This window comes from Chrysochloris asiatica, unplaced genomic scaffold, assembly GCF_000296735.1.
Source record: "Chrysochloris asiatica unplaced genomic scaffold, ChrAsi1.0 scaffold00167, whole genome shotgun sequence".
Lineage (NCBI taxonomy): Eukaryota > Metazoa > Chordata > Mammalia > Afrosoricida > Chrysochloridae > Chrysochloris > Chrysochloris asiatica.
This window is the reverse complement of record NW_006408685.1, coordinates 6586758-6605203: the sequence shown is the minus strand read 5'-3', so window position 1 is coordinate 6605203 and position 18446 is coordinate 6586758. Positions and strand designations below refer to the sequence as shown.

Below are 18446 nucleotides of genomic sequence, written 5' to 3'. Positions count from 1 at the left end.
TTTTCTTGATGCATTCTGCATCATTCAATAATTTGCCCAGAGAATCTTTCAATAATGAAAGTCAAGGCGTGAATTTTTTCTTCAGTTCCCCAGCTTGAGAAATGCTGATGGTATTCTTCCTTTATGATTTTCTAACACCAAATCTTTGCATATTTTATTATAATATTTGGCTTTATCTTCTCAAGCTGATCTTTGAAATTTTCTGTTCAGCTCTTGGATCTCTTCAATTCCATTATTAGGACCCTGGATTCCAAAAGTTAGACTTTTGAACTAGTAAAACAGCTACTCTAACCATTGTCTATATATTGTAAAAATGTAATTAATAGATATTTCACACTGGAAATAACATTTACTTATATATTCATAACTAGGAAGAGAACAAGGGTCACACACTTAAAAATGTATGGCATTAGTCCAGAGAAGATGACACAATTCACTTAATCTTCAAAAACAATTACACTGTCAAACCACTCAGATTAGTATTCTCCATCAGCAAAATGAGAAAGTGACTAGTCCAGTTGGAAACTGTACAAATCTGCTCTTTTCAGTCTCTGAATATTTTTCCTGCTTTTTTGTTGCAATTTCTCTTTAGAATGAATAAGTTATTGGACAGTTATTATAAACAAGCTGCTGAGAGGAATTCTATGGAATCTCATTTCTTATCAAAAAAATTTTTTTTATTATTCTTACAAATTAAAATATCTATCTTCTTTGTCTTTTCTTTTTTCTTTTTTAACTGCTTAGTCAATAAGTTTATTATCATTCTCTGGAACAGTCTCATAGAAAATTGTGGTTTGGTTTAGCTCTCAGCAGCCCTCTCCTGAGCTCTGAGAAAGCTTGCCTTCTGAGCTACCCAATCTTTCTTCTGGGCAAGAGATATTTTGGGACAATTCCACCTCTTCTTTTTAACATCTTTCTTAGGCTTCTTCTCATAAACAGGATTCTCTCGGATAGCAGTATGTGCTTTCTTATACATCCCTCCATCATGTTGCATTTTTCTTTATGCATTGAGAGAACTATTTCTCTTTCTTGAAAGCATCTTCATCTTCTTCCATTAGGTAACATATATAATCTGCAATGTTCTCACCCATGATGTGTTTCTGATGTGCTTCTGCATTGAATTCCTGGCTTTCTGAATCATAACCAGGGAATCGCTTGGTACTGTGAGGGATAGACAAGCCTCCATCCACAGTGCTCTTCAGAGCCTCCCAAATTTTATTTCCAGTAGTAGTTCTGGCAAGGCCTGCATCCAAGTAGCAGGTGAAGGCACCAGGTTGACCATCAATGCTTTCCACATTGTTTTCATCTCCTGTTACCTTCACTTAGACTTTGTAGATTTTGTCCATACCAAACCTATTGAGAAGCTTGCCAGTACAATATGCCACAGCATAATATTTCAGGCTAACTTTCATACCATACTTTGGGAGTTTGTGAGCATACAGTGCACAATCATATCCCTTTCTATACAGGCATAAGCAATCTGGTAAATGGTATCTCTGTTGGTTACATGATTTTTATCCTGGATTACCTAGTGTTTTGGACCATAGTAATCAATTTTGCCCTCTCATCTTCTTCTAAATTTTACTTGGTGTCTCTTGAAGTAGGCCTTGTTCTTGACAACTTTAACAAAACCCATCCTCCAGAACAGAAGTCAGGTTCCCTGGTTCATCACTGACATATATCTGTATTCTCTTTATCACAGGTCTTGACTACTGTGCCAGTTGTCTAAGAACACTGTTAAGTGACAGAGGATTCAAGTATAAAGCAGTGGCCCACTGGTGGTGGTGGTGGTTACGTGCCATGGAGTCGGTTCCGACTCATAGCAACCTTGTATAGGGTTTCCGAGGCTGTAAATCTTTACCAGAACAGAAAGCTTCATCTTTCTCCCATGGAACCGCTGGTAGTTTCAAACTGCTGACCTGGAGATTTGCAACCTGATCCATAACCACTATGCTGGCAGAGCTCCTTAGTGGTCCACCGTTGTTGATGTTGTTGTTAGGTGCCATCGAGTTGGTACCGACTCATAGAGACTCTATGCACAACAGAATGAAACACTGCCTGGTTATGGGCCAACCTCACAATTGTTGCCACGCTTGAGCCCATTGATGCTGCCATTCTGCCAATCCATCTCGATAGGGGTCTTCCTCTTTTTCTCTGACCCTCCACCTTACCAAACATGATTTCCTTCTCCAACCACTGGTCCCTCCTGACAATATGTCCAAAGTATGAGAGATGAAGTTTGTCCATCCTGGCCTCCAAGGAGCACTCTGGCTGCACTTCTTCCAACACAAATCTGTTGGAAGTACCTATGGCACTTTCAATATTTCCATCCAACACCATAACTCAAAAGCATGAATTGTTCTATGGTCATCCTTATTCACTGTCCAGTTTTCGCATGCATATGAGGTTACTGAAAGTACTATGGCTTGGCTCAGGTGCTCCTCAAGTCCTCTTTGCTCTTCAACACTTTAAAAGGTCTTGTGCAGCAGATTTGCCTAATGCAATACATCATTTGATTTCATGACTGCTTCTTCCACTTGTTGTTGTTATGTGCCGTGGAGTCAGTTCCAACTAATAGCGACAGTACAGGGTTTCCAAGGCTATAAATCTTTATGGGAGAAGAACGCCTCATCTTTCCCCTGCGGAACAGCTGTTAGCTTCAAACTGCTGATCCTGAGGTTAGCAGCAACTTTTAAATCAACTATCACTTTCTACATTAACTGCTGAAGTTTTCCAATTATCCTTCTATTGGGAAAGTAGGAGTTGAGACTCAAACTCCACTTTTTGCTTTCATATTCCAGAAATTTCCTCACAGGCAGCAGATTTGCCTAATGCAATACATCATTTAATTTCTACACTGTTCTTTGTATGAAAGCTGATGGTGAATCCGAGTAAAATGAAGTCTTTGACAATTTCAATCTTTTGTCCATTTATTTTATGTTATTTATTGTTCCAGTGGAGAGGATTTTTGTTTTCTTTATATTGAGGTGCAACCTATATCGAAGGCTGTGGTCTTTGATTTTCATCAACAAGTATTTTAAGTCCTCTTCGCTTTCAGCAAGCAAGGTTGTATCATCTGCCTATCAAAGATTGTTAATGAGTCTTCCTCCAATTCTGATGTCACATTCTTCTTCATATAATCCAGCATCTTGTATAATTTGCTCAGCATACAGATTGAATAAGTATGATGAAAGAATATATCACTGGCCCACACCATTCCTTATATTCAACCATTCAATGTCCCTTTGTTCTGTTCGAACAACTGCCACTTGATCTATATACAGGTTCCTCATGAGCACAATTAAGTGTTCCAGAATGTGAATACTCCGGAATGTGTTCCATAGCTTTTCATGATCCACTCAGTTGAAAGTTTTTGCATAGTCAATAAAGCATAGGTGAACATCTTTCTGATATTCTCTGTTTTCAGTCAAGATCCATCTCATGCCAGCAATGATATCTCTTGTTCCACATCCGCACGCGAACCTGGCTTGAACCTCAGGCCGTTATCTGTGAATATAATGTTGCAGCCATTTTTAAATTATGTTGAGTAAAAATTTACTTGTGTGCGATATTGATGATTCTGTTCATACTGCACTTCATTGGGTCACCTCTCTTTGAAATGGGCACAAATCAGTGGGCAAGGCAGCTGTCTTCCAAAATTTCTTGATATAATTGAGTGAGTGCCTCCAGTGCTGCATCAGTTTGTTGAAACGTTTCAATTTGTATTCTATCAATTCCTGGTGCCTTGTTTTTTGCTAATGCCTTCAGTGAGGCACTACCATTGATTCTAAATCATATGCAAACTCTTTTTTTTTTTTTTTTTTTTTTAGTTTTTATTGTGAACTGAGTGATAGCATACATGCAGAACATCAGCTTTACACCATCATTTCATTGCAATGATTATAATCTCCTCCGTGTATCATCATTCAACAGTATTTGCTTCCAGTCCCTCTGTTGTTTGTTTTGTTTTGTTTTGTTTTGTTTGGGGGGTGTACATAGAAACAGTAATAGGAATGTATAATAATTTAAATAACCAAAGGACATATTCTGCAAGTCTGCCTCCTGGCTGCCAGCACCACTTTTTCCATGAGTCCAGAGTACTCAGTTCTTTCCTCTCGCCATGTTCTCATTGTGCCTCCATCTGTGGTGTCACTGCTTTTCTGGATAGGGTCATGCACTCCGCTTGTACTCTGGTTTTCTGGTGCATCTGTTGGATGCTTCACTCTCAGCACTAGCCCTTTGTGGCTATGTCCTTGCCCATGGGCTCAGAAGTCTCCAGGTCTCACCACACTTTGGACCAACCAGCCCTTCTTCTTCTCTCTCTCATCTCCAGGTCAACGGAAGTCTATGGAACATGGTTGAACTCAGCCTATTTTTTTCATTGATGCCTTTCCCCTCTCCCACTCACCAGCAGACCATTGTGGTCACTAGCTAGCTTACATGACTGCTCATGTGTTCCTTTGAGTTTAAGTCTTGGAGGAGGGGTTTGTTCTGAAGGGACTTGATTGCTTGCCTTGATGGCTCCCCAGCGAATAACTTGCATCTTCTTGTAGTAGCCAATTATACTGACATTTTTATTTTGGATTTTTCCTGATGATCTTTCTTTGAAGATATATCTTCTGTTGCTATAGCTGTTCCAGGTTGGTCTACTTGTCCTTTCTGATAGGAAAGTCCCACATTAGAAAGTTCTGGATGGGGCTCGAGATTCCACTTAATGTCCTATACAACGCAAGAAGCTTATTTTACTAGTCTTGTTCTACAGCCTCTTTTAGGAATTCTAATCCATTATAGGCTGAAGACGGGTTTACAAGCATTCTGTAATCATGTTTTCCTACATTCCTTTCTATCCTAATCAAGTGCCTATTTTACCATAGTAGGAAAGGCAAACCAATATTCATTAGACAGTCAAGCATCTTAACATTATTTCCCCTCTTCAGACTATGCCTTGATCCCTGTATCACAGAGGCCAGCTGTTCCAAGGTTGAGCATACATCACTATTTATCTCTGTCCCATTACCCCACGCAAACCTACCTCAGTGTTCTCCTACCTTGTTCTTCCACCCCTCTCTCCCTTCTTTTGTATTGCTCTCCCCAACACCTGAGCTATGATGTGTCTACCCACTAGCCTGTATCCTGTGTTCTACTGTCCCTTCCCTCCATCCCCAACTCCCCACCCCACCCCCACTAGTAACCAATAAAGTTTATTTCCCCCCCTTTTAGTATGGGTATCTTTTCTTAGGCTTTTACAACAATGGTCTAATGCAATATTTATCCTTTTGTGACTGACTAATTTCACTCAGCATAAGGTCCTCAAGGTTCATACATGTTTTATGGTGGCTTGTAGCTTCCTTGTTAATCTGCAAGGTAGCTTGGTATTCTGTTGTGTGTATGTACCAAAGTTTGTTTACCAATCTTCCATTAATGGACGCTTAGGCTGTTTCCATCTTTTTGCTATTGTGAATAGTGCTGCTATGAACATTGGTGTACATATATCTACTCTTGTTATGGCTTGTATTTCTTGTAGATATATAACAAGTAGAGGAATTGCTGGGTCCTAAGGTATTTATTTCTATTTCCAACTTTCTGAGGAAGCTCCATAACGTTTTCCAGAGTGGTTGGACAATTTTGCACTCCTACAAGAAATGTAGGTGGGTCCAGTCTCTCCACATCCTCACCAGCATTTATTGTCTTCTGTTTTTTTCGAACTTCACTGTTATTGCTGGTGTGAGATGATATCTCATTTTTGTTTTTATTTGAATCTCTCTAATGGCTAATGGCAAATCTGTTTGAACTGCAAGGTTGACAGTTCAAGCTCACCAGCTGCTCCTTGGAAATCCTATACAGGGTCGCTATGGGTCGGAACTGACTCGATATCACTTAACAACAACAGTGGCTAATGCGTCAGACTGCATAGTCGTTTGAACTACAAGGTCAGTGGTTCAAGCTCACCAGCTGCTCCATGGAAACCCTATAAAGTGTCGCTGTGGGCTGGAATTGACTCCACAGCACTTAACAACAACAGCAATGGCTAATGATCGTGAACATTTCTTCATATATTTCTTGGCTGCCCAAATGTCTTCCTTGGGTTATTTGTCTTTTTCCTGTATCGGTACTGTTGTTTCCTATGTTGTTGTTGTTAAGTGCCATTGAGTCAGTTCTGACCCATAGCTACCCTGTGCAGGGTTTCCGAGGCTGTAAATCTTTAAAGTAGCAGAAAGCCTCATCTGTCTCCCGCGGAGCGGCTGGTAGTTTCGAACTGCTGACCTTGGAATTCGAAGCTCGATTCGTAACCACGACGCTACCAGAGAAATTAGTCCCTTCTCTGATATGTCAATGTAAACAATTTTTTCCCATTCTATGGGCTCTTTTTTTACTCTTTTGGTGAAATCCTTTGATACACATAAGTTTCTAATTTTAAGAATGTCCCAATCATCTATTTTGTCTTCTTTTCCTTATGTACTTTTTGCAATGTTTGGTAATCTGTGTATACCCTGTATTGGGGTCCTTAATTTGTCCCTATTTTTTTTTTATTTATGACCTTTAAAACATATGCTGACTCTTGCAATGGTTGAACACCAACCATTTCTTTTTGGTACTGTGAGTCTGTACTCTTTCTATTTTCTTTTAATGCTTTCTGCATGTTTTCCCCTAAGGAATCTTTCAGTATTGCAAGTTAACAATATTTTTTCCCTCGGTTCTTTCATCTTGAGAAATGCTGAGCATGTTTTTCCTTTTTTTTTTTTTTTTCTATCTCCAAATCTCTGCACATTTCATTATAATATTTGACTTTGTCTTCTGAGCTGCCCTTTGACATTTTCGGTTCAGCTCTTTTACCTCATCATTTCTTCCATTTGCTTTAGCATTTCTACACCGGAGAGCAAGTGTCAGAATCTATTCTGACAACCAGTTTGGTCTTTTCTTTCTTTCTTGTCTTCTTAATGACCTTTTGCTTATTCCTGTATGATGTTCTTGTTGTCATCCAACAAGTCTTCTCTTTCATCATTAGTCTCTAATCCATCAAATCTGTCCTTTTTTAAGTTTTTATTGTGAATTGAGTGAAAGTTTACAGGGCAGATCATCAGCTTTACATTCAACATATCATATACTTTGTTTCATTAAAATGATTATAATCCCCTCCATGTACCATGCATTAACGTATTTCTCCCTATTCATTTTAGCTTTTTTTTTTTTTTAAAACACTCAGGCTTTTCAGCAGAGTTTTATTCATTTTCCATGGTCTTCTTATTGTTAATATCTAATTTTTTAGCATTGTGGTCTGAGAAGATGTTCTGTAGTATTTTGATATTTGTAAATTTATGGAGGCTTGTTTTGTGGCTTAACACATGGTCTAATGTTCCATGTGTGCTGGAAAAGAATGTGCATTGTGCTGTTGTTGGGTTGAACACTCTGTACACATCTATGAGTTCTAGTTGGCTGATTGTGTTGTTTAGTTCTTCTGTGTCTTTGTTGAGGTTCTTTCTGGTTATTCTATCCTTTTATGAAAGTGGTGTAATTGAAATCGCACAGTATAATTGTAGATTTGTCTATTTATTTCTTCAAATCTATTAGAGTTTGCTTTATAAATTTTGGAGCTCTTTCATTGGGAGCATAGATATTTATTATGGTTATGTCATATTGTTCAATTGACCCTTTAATCATGAGATAATATCCATCTTTATCTATTATGGTGTTTTTTTATTTAAAGTTTATTTCTTCAGAGATTAGTATTGTCACTCCTACTTTGATTTTTATTGCAGTTAGCTTGGTATATTTTTTTCCATCCTTTGATTTTTAGTCTGTTTTTGCCTTTGTGTGTAGGGTGTGTCTCTTGCGGACAGCATATTGAAGCGTCATGTTTCCTTATCCATTCTGCCACTCTCCATCTCTTAACTGATTCAATTAATCCATTTACATTCAGTTTAATTATCAATAAGTATGGATTAATTACTGTAACTATGCTTTGTGTGTGTGTATGTTGGTTTCGTTATTCTGCATGTCTCTGTGTGCTGAGTTCATGTTTTTTTGTGTTCTTTCTTGTCAGTTTTTTTTTTTTTTTCATAGTTTAAAGGTTTCCATGTTGTACTTGGATTTTCATTTTCTTGGTATGCTGTGAACTATAAATTTGCTTTGAGGTTACCTTATGTTCTATTAACTTTTCCCTCAATTTATGACAGTCTATTTTTTTCCCTGTAATCTACCTGATCTTCTCACCACCTGGATCTCTGTTCCTATGTGTTTACTTTCTTGCACATTGTAATTGTTTTGATCATAGATTGACCTCCTAGAACCTTTGATTTTTCTCTTATAGTTTTGTTCTGTTCTCGAGTTCTCCATTTGTCAATTGTGTTCCAGGTGCTGCTGCCATGTATGCCAATCTCTGGTTGTTGTTTGTTCTTGTTGGTATTCAGTCCAAAACACTCCCTTTAAGGTGTTTTGCAGAGCAGGCTTGGCATTTGAAAAATCCCTTAGATTCTGTTTATCCTGGAATATTTTGATTACACCATCGTATTTGATTGACAGTTTTGCTGGGTACAGGATTCTTGGTTGGCAGTTTTGTTTCAGGGGTTTATATATGTAATCCCATTGCCTTCTTGCCTACATGGTTTCTGCTAGGAGACACGAACTTATCTGATTTGCTTGCCTTTGTATGTAATATTTCTCTTTTCCCTCGCTGCTTACAGGATTCTTTCCTTATCTTTGATTTTGATTATTATATGTCTTGGTGATTTTCTTTTAAGGTCTATCTTTCCTGGGGTTCGTTGAGCTTCTTTAATGCTTATCTTTTTGCTTTTCAAGATGTTAGGGAAATTTTATTACAGCAGCTCTTCAACTATCTCCTCTGTGGACTTGTGTGAGAGATTTGTCTTCCAGCTCACTAATTCTGGCTTCCATCTCTTCAATTCTACTCCTTTGTTCTTTCAGTGTATTGTCCATTTCTGATATTCTATTATTAATCATTTGGATCTGTTTTTGTAGGTTTTGAATTGTTTCCAATGATGTATCTATCTTATTTGATTGTTCCTGTAGTGCTTTCCTGACTTCTTCCTTATTTTCCTCAACTCTCTTGTAAAGTGTTTTGATACATTTCATTATCATTTTTCTGCATTCCTTCTCAGTCATTTCCAAAGCCTGCTCTCCTTCCAATATGGAGTCTAGGTTTACCTCCAGTTCATTTGTCTCAGTCACTTTATCCTGTTTCTGGATATGTGCTGATGTGGTCATCTGTTTCTGTTTCTTGGGCATATTCAGTAATTATCTGTGACCTCAACACTTAGATTAATGCATGTTTTGATATGTTATTATGCTTTCTGATTGTCTCCAGGTATATGTGATCAGGAGATGGGCTTCCATTCTCCCTCTTCTTATAACTTGACTCAGAGTAACTGTCACAGGTGCTGGCTGCCTATCTGGTGTATGGAACCAGCTATTGGTTCTTGCCTGTATGGTGAGATTTTATAGGTTGTTATTGTAGCATGACCACAATTGTCTCTTCTTGGGTAATGTAGAGCCCCCTAAAGGTAAAGAGGGAGCCAAAAAACAAAACAGCAACAGGAAAAAGACAGATTGGATACTGTAGTCTATAATCACAGAAAAGAGAGAAGAGGGGAAAAAAAATTCTGTAGCCAAATATATGACTTTAATGTCCTCCTCCCAACTTGCCTCAAGGCTGCCTGAAAAATTTCAAGATGCCATTATTGGTCATTATGATGTAACTCAGGATTTAATTTTTGGCCTGTTTCTTTTGTAACCTGTCCCTTTCTCACTCAACAACCCCCATCCAAGCCTTTTTCCTAGTGATAAACAGTTCAAAGCTGACCTTGGCTGTTTTGTGCTGCTGTTTGGTTTTAAGTGGCAACTGTTCCTATAAATTTTAAGGCCATTGTTCGCATATGTAGTAGAACCCTCTGGGGCTGCAGAGGGTTGTCCACTCACTCAGGCACCTCCCTTTAGTCACCAAAATGGAGGTACACATACAGCGAGAAACCAATGAACAGGTACAAAAACATCAAGAATGTCCACAACTTTATCTCTGAGAATTCATCAGGAGTCAGTCTGAGGTGAGTGGATCTTACCCTTCCCCCACTTCGTCTCGCCCAAGGTAGCCACTCTGGGAGCTGCTGAGGCTGGTGAATTCATTAGATTTCTTGCTTCCGCTACCAATTCCACACATGCTGTAAGCCTTCAAACTTTCTAAATATTCCTTTATATGTGGTTCAGAGTTCTGGGACCATCCTCTGAACCTGCTTCATCCAATATTCTATGTTATTGCTGATGAAGATCTTCACTGCACTTCTCCCTCATCTGCCATTAAGCCCTACCTCCCAAATCTGTTCTTGAGATGATCTCTAAATTCAGGTGGGATATGTTCAAGAGCATATTTTGGGTCTCATATACTTTCTTTAATTTTCTTCCATTTCAGCCTGAACTTGCATATGAGCAATTAGTTTGTTCAACAGTATGCCCCTGGCCTTGTGTTGTATGTGTGTGTGTGTGTGTTAAAGCTTTTATTGTGAACTGAGTGATAATTTACAGGCAAGATCATCAGTTTTACCTCAGACAATCATATTTTGTTTCATTGCAATGATTACAATCCCCTCCTTGTACCACCGGTTAACAGTGTTTACCTCCCTCCCCCCTCCCACACACACACACTTAAAAAACAAGTTTTATTGTGAATTATGTGATAGTTTACATGGGAGAACATTAGTTTAGCATTTATCCTATCGTATATCACTTCATTCAATAGCTACAATCCCCTCCATGTATCATCAACCAACCAAAGGGTATACCCTACAAGCTTGCCCCCTGGTCGTCAGCACACAGCCCCTTTCCCTCTCTGGCTCTAAAGTTCCCAGCTGCTCCATCTCTCCACATATTCATCTCTGCCTCCATCTCTGGCATCACTGCTTCTCTGAGTAGGGTCCCACTCTCTGCTCTTCTCCCTTGATGGTCCCAGGGACCTCCACTCCTAGACTGTAAAGTTAATCACTCCCATCCTTGTTACAAAATGTCTACCTTTACATTTCCAACCGTCACAATCAGTCCTGATAAGAATTATTCACTATTGAATCACAAGAGACCTCTCTGTATTTCCTTTCATCAGCCCCATTTAGACAGATTGGATACTACTCAGTGGAGATTCTACCCCCCGCCCCTTTTTGATGTACACAAAACACACAGAAAATCTATATTAATTTAAATGACCAACGGGCACATTTTGCAAGTCAGTCTCTTGTTGGCCAGCACATAGCCTTTCTCATTTCATGGTTCTAGAGTCCTCAACTCTTTTATGTGTCTCTCTATGCCATCACCTCTGCTTCTGTCTCTGGTGTTTCTGTTCTCTTGTTAGCATCCCAAACTCTACTTATGCTCTACTCTCTTTACAGTCCTAGGGTCCTATGATCCTGGAATGAAAGATTAACTACTCTCCCTTTTTGCTTCACATCTTCTGCCTTTATAGTTGTGACATTCTCAATTAGTCATGATAACAATTACTCACTCTTGAATCAAAAGAATCCTATCCCCATCGTCCCCCATCCCATTTAATCAGACCCATCTAGACAGAGGAAAAATATTTAGTGGGGATTCTACCCTATCCCCCTCACTCACAAAGTAAGCACACTCTTGAAAACCTTTAAGCAAGCCACTTTGTGCTTTTATAATACCCTAGGCACTGTGGGTTAATGTGCCAGACTACAAAGCCATTTGAACTGCAACGTTGGTGGTTCAAGCTCACCAGTCACTCCTCGGAAAACCTATACAGGGTCGCTATAGGTCAGAACCAACTTGAAGGCACATAACAGCAGCAACAATTTTTGGTAAACAATGTGTAAGTTGTCTATCCCTATCAACCATTGTATTAAGGTTAGGATAAACTTGATCCTTGATGTGAAGACTCCTTCCCTCTTAGTTGCAATTTCCCTGGCCTTGTTTTGGTTGATGATACGGACCTTTTTCCACAGATGTAGTCAATTTTGATTCTTTGTATTCCATCTGGTGAAGTCCAGGTGTATAATAATCTTTTATGTTGTTTAAAAAAGGTCTTTTCAATGAATATGTCATTGGCCTTACAATATTCTATCATGCAATCTCTACCATCATTTCTATCACCAAGGGCATATTTTGCAGCTACCTATCCTTCCTGTTTGTTTCCTACCTTTGCATTACAATCATCAGCAATTATCAATACATCTTGATGCATGTTTGATCAGTTTCAGACTGAAGAAGTTAGTAGAATTCTTTAATTTCATCACCACTGGCTGTAGTGATTGATGCATACATTTGAATAATAGTTTTATTAACTGATCTTCCTTGTAGGTGTATAGATATTATCCTATCACAGGTAGCATGATACTTCAAGATAGATCTTTTGATGATATTTTTGATGATGAATGTAACACAATTACACTTCAAAATTTTGCTCCATGCATATTAAAACCTACATCTGTCAGATTCAACATGGCCAATACCAGTCCACTTCAACTCACTAATGCCTAAGATATAGATGTTTCTGGGTTCTATTTCTTTTTTGACAACTTCCAATTTTCTTAGATCCATACTTCATACATTCCATTATCAATGGATGTTTACAGCAGGTTATCCTTATTTTAAGTTGTGCCTTATCAGAAAATGAAGGTCTCCAAAGGTTTACTCTATTTGTATCATCATGGTCAGCTCTACTATGAGGTGGCAACTCTTTCTGAGTTACATTTTGAGTGCTTTCCAACCTGAAGGGCTCATCATATGGCACTATATCTAACACTATTCTTATGCTATTCATCATGATTCAATATTCAGTATTCTGAATATGACATTGTTTCACTGCTATTCATAAGGTTTGCAGTGGCTAAGCTTTCTACAGTAGTCCATCACTCCTTTTTCTGAGTTTGTCTTAGTTTGGAAACTCAGCTGAAACCTGTCCACCATGGGTGACCTGCTGGCATTCAAAATACTAGTGGCACAGCTTCCAGCATCACAGTAACATGAAAATGACATATTGTCAGATGAATGGTGGGTTAGCCTGAATACAACAGCTTTTTTTCCCCATAGAACCTTCTAACCATCCAGTTCAATCACTTCTACATTTCATTCTACTCACCTTCTATGAGACCATTGATATAACTCTTATTTATTCTCAAATCTCTCTTTCCTTGATATTAGCAATAAAATACTATCCTGATTCTATTTCTGACTGTTCTTTAAATGGCTGTATACTCTCCTTCAGTCTCTACATTTATATATTACTCAACGTATTCCTTGCCCATCATCCTTTCTTTATTTTTAATTAAATTTTTTCCCTCACTTAACTAAATATTACATTTCTGTGATTCAATATTTTTAGCTCTTGATGTTGGTGAAGCCTCATTATCCAAGTACTTACTGGGCAGCTCTAAATGGACATTCTGTCATCATGTAAAACACAACACCTGAAAAACTGAATTCATCTTTGCACATTATGTTAGTCATTCCATGCAGTGCGAATGAAAAATTCAGAATGCATTTGTGAAGCAGGTTGAGGAACAATAAGTCTTTAACAATACTTCTAAAGGTTATTTAGAGGGCACAAGATGCTATGAGAACTAACAAGAATAACAAGATTCCTGACAGATATTAAAATAATATTATCAAATCACAGTTGTAAACATTCAGATCAATGTATGATAATAGAAAGTCCAGAATTAGACCTATATATATGTATATATGTATGTATTTATTTATTGGTGAAGATCAAAGAGCACAGCCTTGAGTATGGATTGCATCTCAGTGTAAAGAAAATAAAAATCCCAACCACTGGGCCAATAAACAATATTTTTATCAAGGAGAAAACATTGAAGTTCTCAAGGACTTCATTCTTCTTGGATCAACTAACAACACTCATGGAAGCAGCAGTCAAGAAATCAAACGAAGTATTGCATTAAACAAATCTGCTGCACAAGACCTTTTTAAAGTGTTGAAGAGCAAAGATGTCAGCTTGAAGACTAAGGTGCTTCTGACGCAAGCCATGACATTTTCAATAACCTCATATGCATTTGAAAGCTGAACAATGAATAAGGATGACTGTTGAAGAATTGGTGCTTTTGAGTATGAGCATTCCAGAACACTTAATTGTACTCATGAGGAATCTGTACCTAGACCAAGAAGCAGTTGTTCGAACAGAGCATGGGAATACTGAATGTTTTAAAATTAAGAAAGGTGTACAACAAGGTTGTATTCTTTCACTATACTTATTCAAACTGTATGCTGAGCAAATAATACGAGAAGCTGGGATCTATGAAGAAAAACGTGGCATCAGGATTGGAGGGAGACTCATTAACAACCTGCGATATGCAGATGATACAACCTTGCTTGCTGAAAGTGAAGAGGACTTGAAACATTTACTGATGAAGATCAAAGAGCACAACCTTCAGTATGGATTACATCTCAATGTCAAGAAAACAAAAACCCTCACCACTGGACCAATAAACAACAGTCTTATCAACAGAGAAAAGATTTAAGTTGTCAAGGACTTCATTCTTCTTGGATCAACTATCAACACTCGCGGAAGCAGCAGTCAAGAGATCAGACGACGTATTGCATTAGGCAAATCTGCTGCACAGGAACTTTTTTAAAGTGTTGAAGAGCAAAGATTGAGGACTAAGGTGTGTCTGACCCAAGCCATGGTATTTTCAATAACCTCCTATGGATGCAAAGGCTGAACAATGAATAAGGAAGATCGTAGAAGAATTGATGCCTTTGAATTATGGTATTGGAGGAGAATACTAAAAGTGCCATGGGCTGCCAAAAGGACCAATAGATCTGTTTTGGAAGAAGTGCAGACAGAGTGCTCCTTAGAGGCCAAGGTGGCCAAATTTAGTCTCTCATACTTTGGACATATTATCAGGAGGGAACAGTTGCTGGGGAAGGATATCATGCTTAGTAAGAAGGAGGGTTGGAAAAAAACAGGAAGACCCCCAACGAGATGGATTGGCTAGGTGGCAGCATCTATGGATTCAAGTGTGGCAACAGTAGTGAGGTTGGCCCAAGTTCAGACATTGTTTCGTTCTGCTGTGCATATGGTCGCTATGAGTCGGTGCTGACTCGATGGCACCTAACAGCAACATGTGTGTATATATATATATATATATATATATATATATATTTGTTGTTGTTAAGTGCTGCTGAGTCAGTTCCGACCCATAGCGACCCTGTACATGTTTCCCAAGGGTGTAAATCTTTACGGGAGTAGAAAACCTCATCTTTCTCCCCAGAGCAGCTGGTAGTTTCAAACCACTGACCTTAAGGTTTGCAGCCTGATTTGTAACCACTATGCTACCAGAGCTCATACACACACACACACACACACACACACATACATATATATATATATATATATACTTAAAGTCACTGACAAAAAAGGATAAATAGTATGGGGGCAATTAATTTTTCATTTAGAAGGATAAAATTAGAATTTTTTCTTATGCATATTATTGCAAAACCAAAATGTCTATGTAAAATTTTAAAAATCAAATTGTATAAATGAAGCCATATGAACACGAGAATGGGCATAATAAAATAAATAAAGTATGAAAAAGGACTTTGTAATCATGATACCAAAGAGAGAAACATAAACCACAAAGGGAACAATTTACATATTTCATATAAAATTTATAATAACAAATTTTTGACATCATGTAACATCCAAAGCCAAAGTAAAAAGTTATCAATAAACTGGAAAATATAGTGTCAGTACACTGAACAGGAACCATTAATGCAATGAAATAAAAACAAAGAAAATGAGCAAAAGCAAAATCCTTATTTTACCTTCTGTCTCATACATAATGAACAGATAAAATAAGTACATACTGTATGATTTCATAGATAAAAAATGTTGATAAAAGACCTATGTATGACGAACGAAAACCATTAATCTATTAGTTTGTTGCAGTGTGGTGGTTTGTGTGTTTATGTGATGCTCGAAGCAATGTGCTCAGCATTTTAAATAACAGCGGGGCCACATTTGGTGGACAGATTTCAGAAGAGCTGTCCGACTAAGACAGATAAGGAAAAAGGAGTGGTGGGCCACTTCTGAATGCTTAGTCACTGAAAACCTCATGAACAATAGTGGGACACTGTGAGATACAGTGCTGCAGTGTGATCCCCTTGGGTTGGAAGGCACTCAAAATATGACTAGAGAATAGCTGCCTCCTGAAAGTAGAGTTGACCATAATGATGTGAATGGATCAAGGGTTTTGGAACAATCATTTACTGATTGGGTACAACTAAAAATAAAAAGAAACAGCTTCAAATATTCATTAATCATTAGAACACCATTTGTGTTGTTAAGTGCTGTTGAGTCTGTTCCAACTCATAGAGACCCTGTATAGGGTTTCTGATGAGCAGCTGGTGGATTTGAACCATCAACATTGTGGTTAGTGTCCAGTGCTTATCTGACAGCACCACACCTAGACTCTGGGAATGTAGAATGAATGAAGCATGAAATAAGGAAAATTGGAAGCTGTCAAAAAATAATGGAATAAATAAAGATCTATATCCTAAGTACTGGTAATTTTAAATTAACTGGTATTGATCATTTTCAATCAAACAATCATATGGTTTACTATGCTGGGAATGACAATTTGAAGAAATATGGCATTGCATTCATTGTAAAAAGAGCATATCAATAACTGTCTTGCAGTATAGTGTTGTCTGTGATAGAATAATTTCCATACACCTGCAAAGAACAACAGTAATACCACTCTTAATTCCAATGTACACACCAACTTCTTCAGTCAGAAACTGATCAAACAAGCAATCAAAATTCATTGATAGGTGCTGGTTACTAAAATGCAACTGTCAGAAACAAAGAGGAAGGGCCAGAAGTTGGAAAAAAGGTCTTGGTGATGAAACTACCACATGATAAAATTTTGCCAGACTTCAATTTCAATTCAGTGAAAATAATTTTTTCAATAACATAAAAGATTATTGTACTCTTGGACCTCACTAGTTGGAATACATAGGAATCCATTTGATTACATCTGGCAAAAGAGACAATGAAAGAGGTCAATACCATCAGCCAAAATAAATCCAGGGGTCCACTGTGGAATGGATCATCAATTGCTCAAACATAAGTTCAGGCTGAAGCTGAGGAAAATTAAAACAAGTCCACAAGAATCAAAATATGACCTTAAATACACCTCACCTGAATTTAGAGACCATCTTAAGAATAGAATCGAAGCATTAGACACTAAGGATCGAAAAGCAGAAAAATTGTGAAATGATACCAAGAACATCATAAACAAAGAAAGCAAAAGGTCATTAAAACTACAGGAAAGTAATAAAAGACCAAAATGGATGTCAGAAGAGACTCTGAATCTTGCTCTTGAACACAGTGCAGCTACAAGAACTGGAAGAAATCAGGGCATAAAAGGGTTGAATAGAAAATTTCAAAGGGCAGCTCCAAAAGAAAGGCACAAACAGCCGGAGTTAGAAAGCCAAAAGGAAAGGACACACTCAGCATTTCTCAAGCTGAAAGAACTGAAGAAAAAAAATGAAGCTTTGGGTGGGAATTTTGAAGGAGTCTATAAGCACAATATTGAATAAAGAAAAAAGCATCAAAAGAAGATGGAGGGGCTTGATGGTGACTCAGGTGGAGGTGCAGTGAAGTTCGCCGTCAGCAATAACAAAGAATACCAGGCAAAGCAGATCCAAGGCAGAGCTCCAAAAATCAGAACGACAGAGATGGGAATATTTTAAAGGTTTGAAGGCTTATAGCCTGTGGAATTTGGAGCTGAAGTAAAAAAATCGCGTACCTTTGAATCTGCCGGGCCGGGCTCGGAGACCCGGAGCCGACATCCTGGACGAGATCAAAAGGCAAGACGAAACAGGGAGAGCATAAACACCAGGGGAAAATGCCGCTGTAATCTTGGGACAAAGGTGGACAATATACTTTGTCAGTTTTGCTTTGTTCTGATTTTCTTTTCTTTCTTTCTTTCTTTTTTTTTTTTGGTATCTGGTAATTGGCACGCCCACTGGAAAAGCCCACAGAACCTTCATTTGCTGATGGGGCACAACTCAAAATGAAAAGAAACAGCAGTAAACATCCATTGAAATTTGGAACATGGAAAGCACGAAGTATGATCTGGGAAAATTAGAAGTTGTCAAAAATGAAATGGAATGCATCAACATCAATATCTTAGGAGTTAGTGAGCTGAAATGGACAGGTTTTGGCCATTTTGAATGTGACAACCACATGGTTTACTATGCAGGGGATGACAAATTGAAAAGGAATGGTATTTCATTCATCGTCAAAAAGAACATATCCAGATCAGTCATGAGGTACAATGCTGTAAGTGATAGGATACTATCCATGGGCCTACAGGGAAGCCCAGTTAATACCACTATTATTCAAATTTATGCACCAACCACTAAAGCCAGTGAGGATGAAATAGAAGTATTCTACCAACTTC

The 18446-nt window shown here is 38.1% G+C and overlaps 1 protein-coding gene and 1 pseudogene across 1 annotated transcript in view; both read right to left on the bottom strand.

Moving 5' to 3' along the window:
* HDX (highly divergent homeobox) overlaps positions 1 to 18446 on the bottom strand; it is a 395136-nt gene that overhangs the window by 132770 nt on the left and 243920 nt on the right. The window lies entirely within an intron of this gene.
* Positions 800 to 1642, bottom strand: LOC102823393 (annotated as a pseudogene).